The following is a 22155-nucleotide window of genomic DNA, read 5'->3' on the forward strand; positions in this document are numbered from 1 at the left end:
CGGTAGTGGCGCCTGCCCTGTGGAACACCCTACCATCAGATGTCAAGGAAATGAGTAACTATATAACCTTTAGAAGACATAGGAGGCAGCCCTGTATAGGAAAGCTTTTTAAGGTTTAATGTTTTATCATGTTTTTATATATGTGGAAGCTGCCCAGAGTGGTTAGGGCAACCCAGTCAGATGGGCAGGGTACCATCCAACCTCTGCTTAAAAACCAGCAAGGAAGGAGAGTCTACCAGCTCTCGTGGGAATCCATTTTACTGTCGAACAGCTCTTACTGTCAGAAAGTTCTTCCCGACATTTTGTTGGAATCTCCTTTCTTATAACTTGAAGCCATTGGTTTGGGTCCTAGTCTCCAAAGCAGGGGAAACAGCTTGCTCCATCCTGTATGTGACAGCCCTTTAGATATCTGAAGGTGTCTGCCCTCTCTCCTCTCAGTCTCCTCTTTACCAGGCTAAACACCCAATTCCCTCAACTGTTCCTCATAAAGCTTGGTTGGGAATTGCTTCCTTCATGCAGGCTTCCTATGGGCATCTATGGGAAGAACAGGTTGCTGGAACAGATGGACCTTTAGTCTGATCTGATTAGCTCTTCTTATTTTATTAACTTGAATTAATGTGGCATTTGTGAAGTAAGGCATAAGAATTTGGTACTAAGGAGGATTTAGGGGCATTCTCTTTCTTGGGTTTATTTCTGAAATACCATTGCTTACTATGGGTATGCTTGGAAGCTTTTTGGCCAGAACTTATAGTTACACAAACAATTTTGTCTGATCACTTCCACCTAAGAAATAAAGGCCACCAGGAGATATGAATGCTTGGCTTCCGGTCCTGCCTGCCTTAATAGAGGCAGCCCCCATGATAGTGGGGGATCGCTGGTGAATGAAAAACAAGGATGACAAATTCCCCAAGGGACGGGGGAATGGGCTTCACTCGCAGTTCGTCTTGGTACCTGGCTCTCACCCTGGCATGGAATGTGGGAGGCAGGTAGGCGCTGAGTGGAAAAGCACTTTGCATGGTGAAAACCCTCCTACTCCACCATTAAGAAGCAAAGGTTCTCCGTTTAATTGGATCTTTAATTGGCTTTAAGATCCCGGCGCATGCTGGAAAAGGGTTGCAACAATATACTGCAGAACATATCGGCTACATGGATCAAAGATTGGAATTGAGATAAGATTTTCTTCAGTGTGGGAGTCAGTTGGAGAGAGGGAAGGCCATGGTTTGTTTATTTTAAGTTTCATTTATATATTTATGGTTCAGCAACCCCTCTCTTGAATGCAAGACAAACAAATATTTACAAGTGAGGAAGGGATGTTGGAGTAATATTAACAAGCAAAAATGGAAACTGCTTGTGATCTGAAATGAAGAAAGGAGGGGGGAGGGGAAGCTCAAGTATGACTATGTTGGAAAGACAGAGTAATTCCCCTCACCTCCATTTAAATACAACAGACAAGGAAAAAGAGACTGAGATTTGTTTGTGCTACTGATGGAATGTAATCTAAGATAAGGTTTAATTGGGCCATAAATCTCTAGCTGGAATTAAAAGAATTTTGGGGCTGTGATAAGAATGCTGCAGAGATTCTGGGAGTTGGAAAGGAGTGTTAAATCATCAGTGCGTTTGAAAATTACCTATCTTTTCCTAGGCTAAGGGGAAAATGACGAAGTTCTGCTAAATGTTTTACTAGTGAGACAGAATGGTTTCTAACAGACTGTCGCCTGTTCTGAGACACAGATGCAAGGGACGGAGAGATAAGACTTCTGAGAAACTTCAAGATTCAGTTCCGCCCCAAGCTATTATGGGAAAAAACAATAGCAGGGAAGTGAAAGAGACAACACCATATATGGACAGGAGGAATCTCCATGGATATAACAGTTTTCACACACATGGCAGAATAACGATAATAGTTTGAGTTCCTCACTTGAAGCTTTATAAATTTATATATTATAACATCACAAATGGAAATCATTAATTATGTTGTTGTTGACTAAGGGATTATTATTATAACTGAAATGTAACTGATATTAATTAAGATTATGGAACACAGTGATATAAGATCGGAAATGCACCCAAACCACCATGTGGGGAGCCACTAAGATGTATTAATTGGAAGTTGATTGGCATTTTGATAATTGTATAATTTGGGAATTAATTGGTGATTGTTATAATTTGGCTATTATTGGGAGTATATTGGAAAACTAATTTTAAAAATTACAAAGAAGAAGAAGAAGGAAATAGCAATGCTTGGCTAAAAATGCACCCTGCAATTAGCAGTTACTTCACAATCCACCGTCCTAATCATGCTAGGTATATCCTGTTCCTGATACAAAGAAATCCCTTTGTTTCTAAAGGAAGAACTTTTCTCTGATCACCCAGATTGCTTATGTAATCGTTATGATAACAAAAGCTCCGTTTAGTTTCTGAAAGAATAGAAAATTCAATAGGCAGTGTGCGAGCACACACACAATGTGTATATTTACACAGAGACACAATAAGGCTGCCTAAATAAAGCAACGGAGCCCTTAGGCATCTCAAACTAACTTATTTGCTGCAGCATGAACTTCTTTAGGAAATATCTTGCCTTACTAGACAGAGGCTATTTGGACGGACACACATACAGCTACTTTTTCTGCCGTAACATTTAACATATTTTTCTGCCTTTGCTCTAATTTATGCTCAGCTTCTTCTGCAAGTAAGAATTCCCCCACCACCTTGAGTCTTAGGATTGGTTGCTGATACAATTCAAGTGTTTTGACATATTGAGGGGGAGAAAAGGCCCATCATCTCTTTGGCTCCTTTGTTGTGAGTTCTTTTGTTCCCTCCAACCAGCCCTCATACACTCAAGATGGATGTCTGTAGGTGGAGGTGTAGCTTGAAGAGAAGTGCAGGGAAGATTGAATTTGTTCAGTGCCTGAGCATCTCTGATAAGGCCATCATTTGCTTCTCTCGTGGAGACAATCTGTCAGTTGTCTGATGCAGACCTTGCTCAGGGCCTGGCTCCTGCCACCCATGGAGAATACACACAATTACTAGGTAAATGCTTTGATACTTCAACCCTTTGGCGTTTCTAGACTGGGAAAAGGAGCCGTCAGGGAACTCTGTCCTTCTGTTGCATCTTTCATGTTTTGTCTCTTTTCTGCCTCACATATTTGTACTCTAAGGTGAATCTCCCCCTCTAGAAAACATTTATTTCAGTTAAACCCCTCAGCCTGTACCTAAATTGCTCTGATTAACAATATAGCCATTTCCTCACAAGGAAATCATCTTCTTCCCTCTCTTCCCTTGCTGCTTCCTATTTCTTTTTCTCCTGGTGGCCAGATGAGAGGAAGTTAATTTTCACTTGAATGATTTTGGGATCAGGCTGAAGGAGCATGGAGCAACATCACTAGCTGCAAAGCCATTGGTTATCTTGTCCATATGCCTTCAATCCCTCCTAATGATGCTGGGAGTTTAGCAATCGCTGGTGCCAGTTCCATTTTACTGCAGTCCAGATGGAAGCTTAATGCTAATAGTGAGGAGGATTTGAATGGGAACCAAGGTTATTCATGACCTGCCCTGCCCCTTCCTGTGGAGCCCTATGGATTTTTGCCATGTGAACCAGACTTCTCTCCCATTCATCCATCACCCTGCTCCTTTTATCCCTTCCATAGAACAATGGCTCAAATTAGTTTACACAGATGTGTGCTTGCGAAAGCCCCTTTGAGCTCTGCCACATTTGGGTCATGCAGCTTGAAGTTTACAGCTTCACAGACTTTTTTTTTAATGGGCATCTACTAGGATGAAAGACAACACAGAAGGAATAAATGAAACGTGGAATAATTAGTGCTTTTTGTTGCTGGTTTGTTGTTTATGTTGAGATAAATATTTGATTTCCAGCTTTTTAAAATATTCATCATACTGCATAAAAACGGTGAAGAGCATAACAAAATACCCAAGTCATGAATATTAAGCTTTGGCATCGGCAATATTTCATTGCTTTGGTGAACAGCTACTAAATTTAGAAAATGGAACAGCAAAAAGGAATTAGCCGTTTAAGAATCACTAGATAACTCTTTGTTATTCAGGAAGATGAGGAGGAAGATTTACCTTTTATGCAGCAAAAATGTTTGCTGCTTGTGTAGTGGGATCTGCTGAAGTGAACACCACACAGTGTGAAGGGGGAGATGTTTGTGCCTGTGGATATAGAATGCATCAGGGAACGATGGGCAATGGCCACTCCTTGGCATGCAGCTCATTTACCCACATGGATCTTGTCTTCATATTCTATTAATTATCATCACCCCCAAAAGAAATTGGAAACTGTAGTTTTATGAGGCTTCGGGGCTTACAAACAGAATTCTGACTTTACTATCCTTAGGTAAAGGTAAAGGGACCCCTGACTGTTAGGTCCAGTCGCGGATGACTCTGGGGTTGCGGCGCTCATCTCGCTTTATTGGCCGAGGGAGCCGGCGTACAGCTTCCGGGCCAGCATGACTAAGCCACTTCTGGCGAACAAGAGCAGCGCACAGAAACACCGTTTACCTTTCTGCCGGAGCGGTACCTATTGATCTACTTGCACTTTGACGTGCTTTCGAACTGCTAGGTTGGCAGGAGCTGGGACCGAGCAATGGGAGCTCACCCGTTTGAACTGCCAACCTTCTGATCGGCAACCCCTAGGTTCTGCAGTTTAACCCACAGCGCCACCTGAGTCCCTATCCTTACAAAAATACAATTCACAGGTATATCATAAACCTTACATTGCATTTAAAGAGATTTGCAGTGCAGCCCTAGCAATGTAGTCCTATATATACCTCCTTAGAAATAAGTTCCAGGACAGGCATGCCTCTATTTTTGGTCATTCTGCTCTAATTATGTTCCTGCCTCTTTATGTAATCAATGATCCTACACCAACTGATATCCTTAAGCGTAGAATAGCAATAATTCCCAAAGGTCCAACAGTAATGCTTCATTGCATCTGGGCTATATTTTTATCCATCCCTGTTATCCCAGCTATGCTTGGTGCCCATTGACTCTAAGTACCAAGGTCAAACACACATACACAAAACCCATCACTTCTGGCAAGCTGGTTTGTGATCCTGTATGTTTCTGATTGGAACAGGCTGGAGGAAAGGAACCACAAGTGGATTGTGCTTCTTATTTCACTCCTGGTGTAAAGTATGGAAAAGAAGTTGTGCAGGGTGAGATACATCTCACCTCACAAGTTCCTTTGCATACAGCAGAAATGCTATAAGCAGCAGTTGGATCCACTTGCAGTCCTGTCCCCCCCAAATTTTGTTGCAATGAGCAAAGATGTCCTCTGTCTGTTAGATATTCTGGCCACTAGGCAGCAGCAGCCGCAGCAGCGGGTGATGCATTCCTTGGAGAGTGGATCTGCTGGCCCTGTGGATCCTGCCACCAGCCCTAATTCTGGCTATGTTACCTTGGAAGCTGTTTGACTTCTTTATCCTTTGCCTTGTTCAGTGCTTCACCTAGAACCAGCCAGTTGCTCTGGAGTCTGGACTTACCTCTTTGACCTTTATCCTCTTGGGACCATTTCCCTGATATGTATTCACACTATTATATGTGCACCCTAATCCTGAACATCTTCTTGAGATGTCTCTGTAACAACTTGGCCCTATGGAACATGTTCTGCAAATCTACTCATGATCCAGGGTAATCCTGACTACTATGAGCTGCCAGACTTCTTTGAGTGTAAGACTGACATCTTGGACATTCATTAAAAAGGCTGGTTTTCTTCATATCCAATAGAATGCTATCTATATGTGTATCTATGTGTATATATGTATGGGAAACTACCAAATCCTGGTCTGATATTTAACCAACAGACCCATCTCTTTTACAGTACAGTAATTTCTTTTGCAACATTACATAGTAATTTCTTGGATGACCCTTGCATCTTTCCACTTTTCTTGGTATGGTTTCCTTCCATTGCTTGTCCAAAAAATGTGCTTTTTTTCCTGTTGCATTATTAACAGCTGATGCTACTATTCACATAACCTTTTTCCTGACTTCTGTCTTGTTAGTCAGCCATGTTTTTGACCTCCTGCCCTGACTTTTCCAGGAGGGAAATGTCAATGGACAAACTTGTAACCTGTTTTGGTGACCCTTAAAAATGCTGTTGATTTCCTCCCCTCCCCTTGATAATTTTATAGCTGTTGTCGCTTGGCAAAGTGCAGAGAGCGCAAAGGTGAGTATAATTATGGCTAGAGGCAAATCCTTGAGATGCTGAGCAGGGTCATAGCTCTGACTCGAGCTGGAATTTCAAATGAGGAAAATAGAGTAGTAGAAGGAGCAAAAAGGCAGAGGCAGGAGGGGTGTGTGTGTGTGTGTGTGTATTCTAAAGAAACATAAAAAAATAATCAAACTTTTCTTTAGAAAACAGTTCACGTGTGACAAATAGTATGTGGTTTTTCTAACACCCTGAAAGCTTCACTGAATGTTTAAATTTGTTCTTGTATAATAGAGGTTTAAATACCCAATGATTATATGCGTTTCTTTTAAGGCTGCTGCCAGTTCACTTGGAATCAAGATCAGAATAATAATTTGAGGATTCTGATGGCTTTGCTTTCCATAACTCTTCCCTGGAGTCTGCTTTAAAGATCTTTCATCAATTTTTCTTAGGCAGGAAATTTTTTTTGAGACAGATAACATGTGTGGCTGTTTTAGCAATCCCTTTATGGCTCAAAGATTCCCATACATTGCTGTATGATTGTATCCAACTATCAGAAGTCACAGTATTAGACCTTGTATTGTGGCTGAAGGGAGTCCAAATTAATCAGCATTTCAAGGCGGGCTAGAATTATGCAATTGGGGAACTGGCTGATTAGTTCAAATCAAGAAGTCCTGGTCTCTCTTTGGGCCCTTGTTGACATGCTATGTAGAAGGCACATCTTGCAGATCTCCAGTATCTGACATAGCAAGTCTGTGTTGCACTGGCTCCATGGCCAATAGTCTAGACTTCCCCAAGTCTTCATTACCTGCCCACTTTCTTCTCCCATCTTAATTTTTGTCTTGCTCCTTCTTTCTTTGATTTTCCCCTCATCTGCATTATATATTTAAAGCGCTATGATGACACTTTAAACGGTCATGGCTTCCCCCAAAGAATCCTGGGAGCTGGAGTTAGTTAAGAGTCCTGAGAGTTAAGAGTCCTTTGAGCATCCATACAGCTCCCATTTCAATGCTCATTTACATGATCTAAAAATCACATCTACATGAAGATAAATATTGCTGTAAAGTGACACCCCAAAACCTTAAAAAAATATTATTTGATACACACATGCAAAATGGTAGTAAGCTGAATTATAAGAAGACCAAAAAGACAATTACATCCTCGATCCTTCCTATCTTTCAATATAACATTTACCTAATTAACAGTATGGTTTCTAACTTCTTGAAACTTTCATTCATTATGCAGAGTGCTTGAAGTCAATGGAATTTTTATTTATAAAGAGAGAAGCTGAATATGTATGAGGTTTAGCACTTTGCTTAATGATAAAAACCATAATAATTGCATCCATGCTATTAACAGAAATGCACATTTTCTGTTCTTGTTGCCTTGGGATCAGTATTTTTTTTTAAAAAATTCTTCCTTACCCATATATTCACAGATAAATACACTGTAAGCTGGTTGGCTTATCTAATCAGATGGCAAGATTTGAGTTAGAGCAACAGTATGCTACAAGCTCCTAGACTTGAGGCATGCTTTGTGAATGGAACTACATGTTACACATGACTGTGTTGCGTTCTTCTTCTCTACCGCACTAATATCTCAGAATGCTTAGCCATATCATGATGTGTCATCCTCTTACACTCTCCTATCCCCTCCTGCTGTTTCTAGCAACTGTTATTCAGAAGTATTCTGCTGCCTACAGTGGAGGCAGGCCATAGCCATTTTGGCTAGTAGTCACTGATAGCCTTATCCTCCATTAATTTGTATAAGCCTCTTTCAAAGCCATCCAGAATGGTGGTCATCAATGCCACTCTATGCACTCTGTAAAGAAACACTTTTGTCGGTCCAAAATCTTCCAACATTCAAATTCATTGGACGTCTATGAGTTCTAATGTTATGAGAGTCAGAGACAAACTTCTCCCGATCCACTTTCTCCAGGTCACACATACTTTTATACCCTTCTGTCATCTAGCTTCTTCTTCACTTTTCCTTCTATATTAAAAAAGCCCCAAATGCTGTAACTTTCTCTCACAGGGTAGTTTCTCCACCCTCTTACTTTTATAATGTATGCGAGTTACACCCGTAAAATGAGCAATAACTGGTTTTATTTCTTAGCTTCTGTTATGCAGTTTTTAGTCTGGCATCCATCTTGGCAGCGCTCCTAATCCTGGATAGCTCGATTGGTTAGAGGGTGGTGTTAATAATGCCAAGGTTGCAGGTTTGATCCCCATAAAGGACAGCTGCATATCCCTACATTGCAGGGGGTTGGACTAGATCAGAGCTTTCTAAACTTTTTATGTTGGTGACACACTTTTTAGATGTGCATCATTTCTCAACAGTAATTCAGTTTTACTAGCAAACCAGCCCTGGAAGGAGCGCTGGGAGCTCGGCACACCTACACACTAACATGTCACAACACACAGTTTGGAAAGCTCTGGACTAGATGATCCCTTCCAATGCTATGATTCTGTGATCTGAACACAATTATGCCTCAATTATGCTCAGCTGCAACTTTCCCTTCTAGAAACACCTTTTACCTTTGGCCACTAGGTGGCAACCACATAAACAGATCTTTCCATTTGGGTTGCCCTTTTCTGAACCTTTTCCAACTTCACAATACCTTTTTTTTGAGGTTAGGCGATGCAAACCATATGCAGCTTTCCTGTGTTTGCACTGAAGGGTTGTACATTAGTACTTAGTACAGTACTAGTACAACAACACCCTATGAGTGGTATTCAACATTAGCGATAGCAGCAGCCAGTCTAGGTATGGCAGGTATGCACCATCTGTGCATGTAAGAAATTCATCATCTAATCCACTGGGAGGAGGGTAATTCATCATTAAATGTGAACATATAGTTCATGTTGTATTCCTGTTATTCACAGAAATATTTGACCACTTCTACACATCAGGCATTGGTTGGCAAATAAGTGTGGAGGAGCAGCTATCTGAGGGCTTGCCCACACTTCCTCTTGTGGAAATTAAACTCTAGTTCCCATCTGCAGAGTATGCAGGAGACTTACTAGTTTGACCCTTTACTTAGTTCTTTTTTTTCCACCTAGAAAAACCACACGACACTCTCAGTTTAAAGTTTAAATAACATTATAACTTTTACTTAGCGTACTTGCAGTTGCCGATTAAATATACAATGCAGGTAGGTGATACTAAAACATGTTACATAGATTAAACTATTAGAGACTAACTGATACTGACGCTGAGGCAGATAACAGCACAACAAAACTTACCTGCTTTTCTGTTAAGACTCTTCTACTAATTGCCATAACTCTACCAAAGCCATAACTGCCACTGGCATATGACATCACAGTTCTACAGTTCTTGCAATTAACCTTTTACATAGGCATTTGGGATGCTAACATCCCACACCACTTGTCCCACTGCTTCCCCCCATGGAAAACTGCTCTTTAGCACCCAATTGGAGCAAACAGCAATTCAGGTTTTCTCCAGATTGATGTTTGCTCCAATTTAGCACCAAAGAACAGGTTTTCCCTGGGGAAAAGAGCAGGGCAAGGGGAATCACAGAATCATTGAATTGTAGAGTTGGGAGGGACTCTGTGGGTTATCTAGTCCAACCCCCCCCACAATGCAGGAATCTCAGCTAAAACCACTCAGACCTGTGCTTTCTAGGCACAGGACAAGCAGAAGTGTGGACCAGTCCTGATTTGTCTGGGCACTTCTTCTATCTTTTATATATGTACATTTTATATTCTTGTCATTTTGCAAAAGTGCGAGCCAATATTTTGTGATGTGCAAAATGGGTCATAATAAAAGTTAAGAATTGTGGGGAGATTTGGTTCCAAAGTTTCACTCTAATCTAGAGACCAGAATGCCGAAACGTATTCCATCATGAAATGTACACTTAAAAAAAGGCTCTTTGCAAAGTCTAATGACTACATCGTAGCTTTAACCAAACTCTACTAATCAAATATTTTGAGCACTTTAAACTACTGGCATTTTGCAGACTTTACCAAGCGGAGAAATAAAAGCTTTCCCACCAGTTTCATCTTGTTACTGTAATAAGTTTTTCGGTGTTCCTCTCCTGGAGAAATAAATCAAAAGGTTTTTAAAATATGTTCACTGTGTGACTTTCATGCTTTTCTTTCTTGTTGTGAGCTTGCCAAGATGAGTGAATGTTAAAACATACAAAAGAGATCACCATGCTTCTAGCCTCACTTAAGGAAAGCTGTAAAGTAGGTCAATAAAGCATGTTGAGGCAATTATATTGTAATCCAAATCCTGTAAATTCCTGGAAGCAAAACACCGACAGGCATTCACAGCAAATTTATTTTCTTTTAAGGATTGCTGGCTCGCATGATGCCATCGCTCTGAGGATGGGAGTTCTTTTTTCCACTCTGCATAGCTGTGGGTTGTTAGCAATTTCATGCTATCTAGAATCGTAAGCGACAATGGAAAGTGACCCCAAACTTTTATCTACCCTAAAGTTAAACTTTAAACGATTCCCCATTTATATATTAAGATTTCTAGGAAACCTCATTGAAAGATCTTGTGGAAATACTATTAAAATTCCATAATAAATCCTATTAGGACTGCAGTCCTAAACACACTTGCCAGGGAATAAGGACCATCAAACGTAATACAATTTCTCATGCGTAAGAGAGGATGGTCATGTGTCTTGCTTTAACACAGAACAGTCATCTGTTTGAATGGCAGTCTGTGAATGTAAATGTTTTAGTATCTAGTCAGTTTGTTAGAATTTGCCTGTAAGCCACCTTGGCTGTAGAAGTGGTAGGATGAACATGATTTAATAATAATAAAAAAACCCTAATTATTATGTTTTGTTCTTTGCTGAAGACATAGGTTTTTACAGTCTTTCGAGCAACATGTAATTTTCATCATTCAAAACCATATCATTCTGTGCAGGCATGTCTGTTAGTAGTGCATGCCTTAAGTTTCCCCCCCAGATAAAATCCACTAATTAGAAGTGCAAGTCACTTGTAAAAGCTGAACTTGGTTTTTACCTGTAAATTTAAATTAAAGTTAATCTCCCCTTATTTCTGCATCATGTGACAGTGTGGGCACAGGGTGTGCCAATGTAACTTGTGTACATCGCAGGTCATGCCACCAAGTAGAACTGGGGGTGGGGCGGCCCCTTAACTGAAAATCTGTGGGTCCCCATGGCCCCACATAGATGGCGTCTATGTGCACGGGAGTAAAAGTGCCGTGATGGGAATAGGCAAGGTGGTCGCTTCTGAGACATTCCAGGGTCTAGCAACTCTTCAATTCTGTGATTCTATGATCTCAGCTGCCTTCAAATAGATAGCTGGTACTGTTTTACCTTCATGCTAATAAATTCTCGATGAATGCTCAATAAATAGGTCATCCGGAAGTAACCCAATCTTATTTGTGAAACAAGAGTGCTTTGGCATTTGGAGAATAAAACTTCCTTCAGTATTGCTAATTTTGATATTATGATTGGGTTCTTTATCTCCATGCATGTTGCTCGATATTGTGGCCATAGTCCAACATAAAATTCAACGGCCTTAAGCCGCTAGTTTTAATAGGTTTAACTGTGTCTACTTTTGTTCTGGCTTTCGGTCTCTTTCAGAATGCAGCAGAGAGTATGGCTGTGTAAACCATCCAGTGAATTCAGAAGGCTTGGCATAATTATTTAGTTTTGAGATTGCTGCTGGCGTCGGCTGTCTGCATTACACCTACATTCCATATTAGAGCACAATGGAGTTTCCTAGGGCTATGAAAACTACTGGCACGGTGACATGAGGTCACACACTAGCAAGAAAATGGGTGCTTAAAGAAATGAGTTAAAGACTTCTCAGTAAGAAATATGGCATGTGAACCTTTATAGACTGCTTTGCTTCTGTACTCTGTAAAAGAAAGGAGTAAGAATGTAAGAAGTTGCTAATTGGCTTCCCTAAGTTTGTAAAATTAAAAACCGGCAGTGCACACATATGAGAATCAGCATGAGACTCAGTGGAATCCTCTTGCCTGCAGAACCTGAGCTGTATACTATAGTGCACTTGCCATTATCTGCAGTAGATTCAGCCATTTCACTTCTGCCCTGGGGTCTTGGCATCTAGGATATCTATTATCCATTTGGCCAAGCTTTCATCAGCACCAGTGGTAGAGAAAAAATGGGAAAACTTGTGGGCTAGTTGATACAAATGCAAAGGATCCTAAGAGATGCCACACCTCTATTGGTAATAATCTCCCAAACAGGATCTTCAGAAACATTGGTTTGCCTTTTAAGGAAGATTAAGAGAAAATCCTGGGTGTCTAGGTTCAAATGATACCATTTGTAGAATTGTTATGTTCTGTTGTTCATCACAATTAATAGTACACACTAAGCAAGAGTCTCAACATCTTGCCAGAGTAGTTTATAACTTCTATTTTCTCTTGAATTTTGCTTATATAGACTTTTTACTAGTCATATTTTTACCTCCTTTTTGTGATTCATAGGGTCCCTGGGGATTTGCTTATAAAGCTCACTAGTTGATAATAAGCAAATTGTGCTCATTGAATTTGAATACGAGTGTCCTTTTCTTAAGTCATTAAGAAAGAGAGTGAGCAAAACCACCTCTGTTATATTTCCCTTGGGCACATTACTGCTTAGCATGGTCTTTCCTTAAAATTGGCCTCTTCAGTTTTAAAAATCTATGATAGGACTTCATCTTTTCCCTCTGGATTCCCAAGGCTCTTTAACTGGCTGATGTGAGGTGGTTTATATAAAGGCTTGAAAATGTAAATTAACCATATGTACTGCTGCTCATTCTCCCTTGGGACTTGCTAATTTAAGACTGGGAGATGGTGGAAGGCAGTAGCACTCTTAGACGCAGGATTCTTTTTCCAATACTGAGTCAGCAGAAGTGGCTCACCCTGTGGTGAGTAAACTTGGACTCTGGCCCCCCCCCCCCACAGAGCATGCTCCTTCTGCAGGTGAGACCAATGGCCCTTCTAGCCTGTGTACAATGACTGGCAGTGGCTCTCCAGAATTTCCAGCAAGGATTCTTTCCCAGCTGTAACTAGAGACGCTGGGGACTGAACCTATTACCTGCTATTACTAGCTTCCGACTACCTGCTGGTGCTATTGTTAATGGCATAGTGAATACTTCATCATTAACAATTCCTTTTAAACAATCAAGGAGAGAGGTAGTTTTCCAGATCCCATACATGTGTTGTTTTCTTGATAATAGAACTTCTAATATATTCTGAAAAAGTTTTACTGTATGCTACTGGGAATCCATATGATCTGGATCATAATGTTATAGATTTATAGGTGCTAGAATTGAATTAAGGTTTGGGGGTGTCCAAGCTAATTTCTTTGGAGGTAGTAGCTAGACTCATGTGTATTTAAGTTGTTGTGTGATAGTCCGTGTTAACATTTTAATTAGCGTGTGTGTGAAGGCTTATTAAGTCAGACCCTGTGTGCTGGACCAAGTGGCAGACATCCTTAATCCTGGTGAAATCAACATGGGCTCAAAGGTAATAGAGTCAGCTTAATTTCCTTTGAGGTGAGAGGCTGGGGAGGGGGGTTAGCACAACAAAGCATCAAAGAACTAGGTGTGAGAATGCAGATGAGTGGGCATCTCTCTGTGTTACAAGAGACCAGGGCTTTGATTATCAAAGTGGAATGTGCCTGTTCTCTGGGAAAGGCAAGCTGCAGGGCAGGGGTGCAGCTGCCTTTGGAGGAAGCTGGCGCTGCTTGGGATGTGATGCTCAGAATCTCCTCCCAGTAGGCAAAGGTTGTATATGTGTGTAAATCAACCATATGTCATAAAGACACCACAGTCTCCACTGTGCCTCACTGTCCAAAAATAAACACAGACTCTGGTAAGTGCACCTGGTATCCCTGAAATCTTACACCACTTGGGGATTGGGAAGGCGTGTAACATTATTTTTTGAAATGCTCCTCTTGACACTATTGTGGAGTTGAATAATCATTCTTTCTAGCTTCACTGCAAACCTGGAAGATAATGGAGCCTTTGACTAAGAATGATAATGTAGCCCATGTTTTGTTTCCTCTATGTGCTTCCATAAGTCTTCACTTTGCATGTCTAGAGTGGGGCTTAAGCACAAGGAGTTAAAATATGCTCAGTATGACAACAAGGCAGAGCACCTCAGTAACATCAAGGAAGTGGGTAGGCACTCTGGCTCTGTTTTGCAGACAACACTTGTCTAGGAGGGGCTTGCTTGGATCTGCAAAGATCTTCCTGTTTATACCACCATCAAAAGGAAAGGCTTCTTAAACTACTGCCTAGCTTGCTCCAGCCTGTAACTGGTAGCCATACCTCCCCTGCCAGCCGCCATATGGGTGTTGTATCAAATCAGTAAATTAGTCCTAAGGATCCAGGGCTGCCAGAACCTATACTGGCACTTGACCCCCACTAGAAAGATGGAGCTTAAAAGTAATCAATATCCTACAATAGCCTTTTGACTCTCCATCTGGCTGTCTTTGAAGTTTAGCTGTGCGATTCTTGTTAAGCAGAGAAACTCCATATTTTGTTGTTGCTGCTAAGATGTCTTTGTGACCCAGAAGGAATATGTGGAGATGTCTTTGAAAAAAGAAGAGAAAAGTTAGAAGGACAACAAAGAGAGGAAATGTACAGCTGAGTAGGGATTCTCTTTCATTTTGTCAACAGAATTTGGATACCCCCTCTGCTTCAGCAGTAATATTATCATATCTCTCCCCCACCCACAAATTCTGGATTTGGCTGTGAGAAAGGGCTTGATATACCTATTTGCTCTTATTTAAAAGCCTCATTCATTGAAAATTTGTTTTCTTCTTTCTTACTTCCACCACTGTCCTGAAATAGTCCTGAAGTTTTTCATCAAGCAGTGGTTTAATGGTCTGCTGGATTTCTGTGTTGCTAATTGGTCTTCAATCCATGCTTGTTTCATTCATTTATTTTGATTCAGTCATTTCATTTGGAAGCATAGGTGCCCATGCAAATACACATACTGAATGAAGTTGCCAGGGCAATCATTATGGCAGGTAGTAATTGCCATTTTAAAATTCTGCGTAGCTGCTTTGCCCTGTAGAACTACAGTGCAAATACATGTAAGTTGTAAGCACCTTAATCAAGCTGCCTCCGGCATAATCCTTTCCACTTTTTTCTCAATTAATCATGTAATTTAATATGAACTCAGACCAGGGTGGAGGAAGAAAATGAAGGAAGTTTGTTCTGCATCACCACTTTGCTTATTTGACTGGCTTTTTAGGCCCAGCATGTAGTGAAATCTGTTTGGAGAGTCACTGCAACATGACTACTCCTGTTCCTTACCATGATGGTTAATGCTGTGAAGTGACAGCAATCTCAGGGGCAGGCCTTATGGCGGGTTTACTTTGCATACCATCACTGCAGAACCCCTGGGTTACAACAGCTGTGTCACCACATCACAGGCCCAACCTCGGTGCTTGTTGCTGTTATATGGCTGCTGGCAGAACATTTTTTAATACTGATTTTATTTATTTTCATAGTACAGAAGATAGTTTTTGAGAAAACAGTTGTTATAACAGTAAACAGCAATAGAACTTAAAAAATCGTCCAGTAGCACCTTAAAGACCAACTAAGTTGCATGCACACAAAAGCTTATACCCAGAACAAACTTAGTTGGTCTCTAAGGTGCTGTTGGACAATTTTTTTAGTTTTATATTTATTTCGACTGTGACAGACCAACACGGCTACTTACCGGAATCTAGTAAACAACAAGTAATTTGTGCTGATAAAATTGGACTTTTATCATGCCATGTGTTAAAGTTTCATTTGATTACTCTAAGAGATCACGCCACATTTCCCCATGAGTGCAGGGTGGATTCCTGCCACAGTCTGAACAATTTATGTATTCAATAAACATTTGCCATACATTATAAAGGAATATGGATTGTGTTTGCCCTTTGCCACTCTCACCTGGCATGTTAGTTTCTCAGCCAATGCTATTGACCATACTCTGTTATACCAAGAATCAATGTTCAGCTCATCACCGGTATTCCAACATCTGGCTATCTCCATATGAGCAACAGTCAATAGAAAGGCAAAGAGGTCATCTTTTGGATAATCATGAGCAGACAGAATCCTAAGCCCAAGTGGTGCTTGTGCAGGGGACATTTCAATTGTTTTGTTGTATATCAAGCTTATTTGTTTGAAGACAGCATCCCAGAAGGGTTTGATGATGTCACAACACCACCACATATGGAAATATGTGCCTTTGATGGCGCATCCCCTCCAACAATTGGGATAGACTTCCTTACATATTTGGGATAACTTGAGTAACCAGGTTAAATTGCTTCTCCTGCTAATGAAGCTAATAGAGATCTCGGGTCCAAGATACCAACAAACGTTTCTCTCTACAACATGGCAAGGACATATATACAGAGACATTACATCCTCAGCCAGTTTCTTGTAGTTTTCTGACCATTTTCTAAGAGAAAATGATCACTTCCTTTCAAGTTTCCCAGTACTTCCACTTCCCCTGAGCCCGGCCTTGGCTGGGGAGGGCGGGGTATAAATAATAATAATAATAATAATAATAATAATAATAATAATAATTAATAATTATCAGTTAGTTGCTCCCTGTTGGTGAGGACCAGGTCCAAGGTAGACGATCCTCTTGTTGCTTCTGCCACCTTCTGGGAAACAAAATTGTTGGAAAGGAATGGAGGAATTTGTCGGACATTGCATTCTTGGTAGAGTTTGAGGTCCAACAGATAGCGGGGTGGTTGAAGTCTCCCATGACTACTTTTGAATGTTTTATAATCTGCCCTGGGGAGGTATCATCCAAGTCTTTGATCTGGCTTGGCAGCCTATAGAAGACACCCATAGTAAGGTCGCTGTAAGGCCATCATCTCATGTCAGCTATCATAAAGCTGTGATGTCAGGATTCAATTGCATCACTCAGCTGCATGCCATTGATCCTGAGGGTGGCGTGTGTGATGGGCTGATGCAATATGACACCATATGTCGCAACCAGGAGTTGGAAATACAGCATTGCCAAATGAAATTATGTCCTCAGTGTGAAGTGGTTTGTTTATACACAATCGTCTTTGCATTTCCTAAACAGGAGACAATAGACAAATTTTATTGTCACTTTTGTGTTTAGCACCTCAAAATTAGTAAAGATTGGCTATTTTCATTTCAGAGGCATTTTGTGCATTGTGCAGTGAAATGTATCATAAAGACAGAGGGAAGAAAAACAGAACTAAAGCTATAAGTATGCATACTTCCCTAAAAAAGGCTCTGTACCACTAGCAGTTTGGAGATCCTTTCCACATGACGCAAGCTTATGTCTCAGGAATAATGCATCCACACTGGTGGGACTAATAGCCTGGGTCTTCTATATGCATGCTGCACCAAAGGTCCGTCTGAGTTATGTTCTTCTACCTGCAGCATTTGTCAACATATTTTCTTTGATCTCTGATCTAAAAGGGTCATTGTGACCAACCTGTTTAATTTAGGCTGCAGACCTGGCGTATTCTTGTACTGTGATGTGTATTTGCATGTAATAATTCACTGGCATTTTATTTTACGCTTCAGAGGAAGACCAGACAGCGGGTTGGAGGTGCTTAATGCTTTCCCTGCTGGTCTGTGGTTCAAGATTTTATTGATGTATACATTTATACCTCATTCTGTTCCATGGGGTCAGGGCAGCTTTCAGCAATTTGACCAGTCTCTTTTTCTTTTCCCAAACTGCTCACAGTCTAAGGCCTTATCCACACTTACCTGTCCTCTGTATTTTCCAGGCATGGTCTGCACTTTAAAGCTCCATGTCTGTACACCCTTTTTCTGCTCCAGAAAAAGCCGTTCTTTAAAGCTGAATTGAAGCAAACAGCAATCCATGGAAAGTTTGAATGGATTGAGGGGAAAGAAAGGGGGAAACTAAATGTACCACCTTCTTTCATCTCACCAACATTTTCCTCTTGCTATTACTTCCCTTATCCCAAAATCGAGGTATCTGACAATGTAACACTTGGTTCACCTCTGCTTCCAATTTTCAGACCACCAGGGCTGGTGCAAGAGATTGCGATGCCTGAGTCTCCTCCACTTCTTTCTTTTCTGCCTCACCCTGCTATGCTTCTCTCTCCCCCTACTTACCTTTTTTTTTGCCACTGCGTAAAACTACACTTTTTCGAAAGGTCTTTACATTTATTTATTTAGACATTTACCCCTGGTTTTCTTGATAAAATAAATACATAACTATGAGAAGAAAGGGCCAAGTCCCAGCAAATGAAGCAGCACCACAGGAATTTAGGAAGCTGCTTTATGCTGAGAAAGACCAATAGTCCATATGACTTAGTATTGTCTATAGTAGCAGTGTCTTTCCAGGGTTTCCAATGGTCTTTCTTAGAACTACCTGGAGATGCCAGGAATCGAACCTGGAAACTTCTGTTTGTCAAGAGATGCTCATTTAGGATTTATGGTTCTTGATGCCCCCAGTAATGGGAAGGCGACCAAGTCTTCCTGGCTTCTTGTCATGCTCAAAGGACTGTTGGCTTTCTATTTTTAAAATGTTGAGGCAAAGTTACACTTAACTACACATTATATGTCACTCATCCCTCAGATTTCCAGAGTAAAGGGTGCCTTTGAGGTTCCCTGCCAATCCCCAGCAGACAGGGAAAACTTCTATGGCATCCTGTCTTTAAGATTTATGTTGTCCTGCTCATTGCTGAGTGCTTCTGTGGTAAGTGGCGCCTTCTGTTTTTGATCTCCAATATGTAGCAAAAGTTTATTAATATACATTTTCTTCATGTCAAAGTTGGATGCCATCCTTGTTGTGAGTTGATATCATCTATCTCTGTGTGAAACATTTTGTCTGATTCTATTATCTCTCCCTTTTCTGAACCCCCACAATTTAAGATGTGCAGCGTAGCTTTCTCTTTGCAAATTGTAACCATTCATAAAACAAAGTCGTATCATGAGCTCCATTTTGAAGTGTTCTGACATATGAAATGTGTCTACCTATGCTTTTAGTTATTTGTCAGAGAGTCCCATTTGAAAGGTTCAGTGCTGCTAATTTGCTGATCTTGTGCTTTCCCAATTGCCTGGCAGATGTTAATTTCAAACAAAGGCTTACATTTGCTCTGAGATTGGAATTCCGTCTGGATTGCACATTAATATCTGAAACATATGACTGACTGAATGACCACAAGGGACTTTTACAAGCTTTTGTCCTATAATTAAATTCTGACTGGCTAGACTAACAAGATTGTGTCTAGATGAAGGCACATAGAGTACAGTAAAATTATCTGGTTCTTTGAGTTGTAACCCCTCATAACCAGCCAGTCTTATTTGATGGTGCAAATGCATTTGGAGGCAGGATATATGTATTGGTAAATTTGCTAATCAGTTATATTGCTGGGCTTTGTAGCAACTTGCTCTTAAAACAACTGTTGTTAAGGGAGAAATCTGATTATGTTAATGCTCCTTAGCAAGGGAGTCATTCTGTGCTAAATGATGGGGGGATATATTAGTTCCAGCTCAACTTCCAGTTCAGAGAGGCTGATGTACACGAGTCCCACTTCCTGAAACAAAAGACTTTGGCTCTTGAACAGGAAAGCCTGTAGCTCATTTTGCTAGTTGTGTAGCAAAGCCATGCCATTGTTATGCAGTAGCCAATGTGTTGTTGCTTTATCCTGGGAAAAATTAAAGATGAAGAGAATGTAGATATGTTAATACTGTTATGATATGGAAGCAACGCAGCTGCATACTGGTAGCTTGAAAACATCACATGATGGAAATGTTGGGACTGTCTGTGGGAAACAGTGGGACAGTCAGTTCACAGGGCGATGCACCGGAATTTGCTTAGAGTGTAATTTGAGACCTTCTTGCGTATGTACAGGAAGTACAGGAAGTCTTTGTCACTTGATTGCTGGAGTTTGAAGAGTACAGACACATTTTCTGTAATGCTGCAAAGACAGAAATAAAAGCATGTAAATACGTTTCTGTCTATCTTCTTTCCCTGCCGGGGGAGCAGGAGGGAGTGGCTGGGAAGAATCGCCTATCGAGACCTAGCCTGGATCTTGCTGGGGAATGCAGCCAGGGAGGTCAACCGGAGACCAAGCCGGGTGCCTGGGAGAGTTGCCAATTTCTCCCGATATAGGCTTGATTTCCAACAAATACCACGCTGCTTCACTAATGCCCTGTCCAGGCCTTGTGCCTGTATAAGGAATGCCAACATGAACAGAAGGCACAGAGGGTGCACATGCTGCTGCCCCACCTGTAATATTCCAGTCCCTGTGCCAGTCCCTGCTTGCTCTGCCCCTGACCAGTGCCAATCAGAGCAGCATCCGGGAGGGCCTGGACCTCACGCTCAAAGAGGCCTCAAATTTAGATGCTTGTTAATTTCTTAGCATTTGAGAAGTTTTGCACACTGTTTTTATGCTCATTGGAGCAAAATGAGACACACCCTCTTAGCTTAGAGCTGCAGATTTAAGCAAAAAGGAGACATGATTTGGAGAGATGTCAGGTGGGTTTTGGATAATCGAGTCTTACCAGCGCAACTGGGTTTCCCCCTCTCTCCCTCATGCCCACTGCAAATTGGTTCTGGAGAGGGTTCAGGAGAACTCCCAGAGCAGCATGTGAGGGGACAGGGGTGAGGCTTATTCCATCTGGCAAGTTGAAAAGTTTGCACCGATGGAACGATAGCCACAGCAGTGCGTTGAATTCCTCTCATTGTGTTTTTGTAAACTGATAAAGATTTGTCGTATTAAATGTTCATAAATATCCATAAAATATATTGGTCCTTATGGTACAAGATAGTGATGAGCATATCCTCTTAGATCAGCTCATTGTATAAACAAACTGCTCACTCTTTTGTGTCATCATTTTCATTTTATTATAGCTATGGGCCTTAAAAGTTGGAAGTGGCCTGGGCATTCATGTTCCACAAGTATTGCTGCAGTTGACTCTTCCCATTGCTCTCTGTTTGAATTGCCAAGTTAAAGACGATTCTTCTTTGCTTTTAACACTTAAATAAAATGGATAGTTTCAGGAGTTGTGTGGTTTCTTCCACCACCACAGGATTATAAAGGAGGAAGTGCAACAGCTGCAATTCCGCATTCTGTGTGATTATTAAAGGAAACACAAGCCATGTCCTGCATTAAACACATGATTCTGTTTCACCTCAGAAGGCCAATATGAAGAAATAGGTGTGATGTTGTAACAGCTGCTTGGGAAGTTTATTTTCACAGAGAAGAAGCTAAAGAAAGAAAGAAAATTGAGGCGAGGTGCAGTATGGCAGATGATCTCTGCAGACTATAGTCATGGAAATACTTGACAGAACGGAAAGGGCCATAGTTCAGGGACAAAGCACATGTGTTTCATGCAGAAGGTCCTAGGTTCAGTTCCTAGGATTTCTAGGCAGGGGAAAACTTTGTCCTAGATCCTGGAGAGCCACTGCAAAGCAGTATAGACAATACTGAACTTGATGGACCAATTGTGTGACTCAGTATAAGGCCGCGTCATATGTTCATATTATGGCTGAAATGAAACGGCATTTGGGTGTTGGGTGGGGCTGTTGTGAAGGACTTTATGTGTATGTGCTCAATATGTTACTGGCCTAGCTGAACACTCCTGCTTCTGATAATTGAGTGCCTTTTGCAGGCTTTAATTAATGAGGTAAGTTAAAGCTTGTTTTCAAATGGCACTGCAGAAGGAGATTTAGCACACATAAATATTAAACCACTCTCCTGGAATAGCCTTGTAGACACTTGGGTCTCATTTACCCTGGGCTATATCTTCAGCCTGAGAACAATTATTATGTAGTAATTATAATGGACCATTCATATTCTCTCTCAGGTCCTATTTAAGTCTTTCATCTTATGCGTCTTCAACAGCTCACGTTGACCTGCATTTAAGGAATGGCACTAAATTTAAATTTGAAAAGACATATTTAAAAATGTTCAGTGATAGGATGCTATTTTGAAAGAATATGAAGCTGAAATTATTATTTTTTAAAGCTGGGGAAAGTAGAAATGGAAGTTTTAGTGTACAATGGTAGGG

At 40.9% G+C, this 22155-nt stretch overlaps 1 long non-coding RNA gene across 1 annotated transcript; it reads left to right on the top strand.

The window, feature by feature from the left end:
• Positions 1-17419: 17419 nt before the first annotated feature.
• On the top strand, positions 17420-19806 carry LOC308485603. The gene is made up of 3 exons (XR_013990647.1): positions 17420-17513; positions 18716-18835; positions 19204-19806. It is a non-coding gene; the product is annotated as an uncharacterized lncRNA (long non-coding RNA).
• Positions 19807-22155: the final 2349 nt, after the last annotated feature.

The sequence above is a fragment of the Podarcis pityusensis genome, assembly GCF_964106645.2.
Source record: "Podarcis pityusensis genome assembly, chromosome: 9".
NCBI lineage: Eukaryota > Metazoa > Chordata > Lepidosauria > Squamata > Lacertidae > Podarcis > Podarcis pityusensis.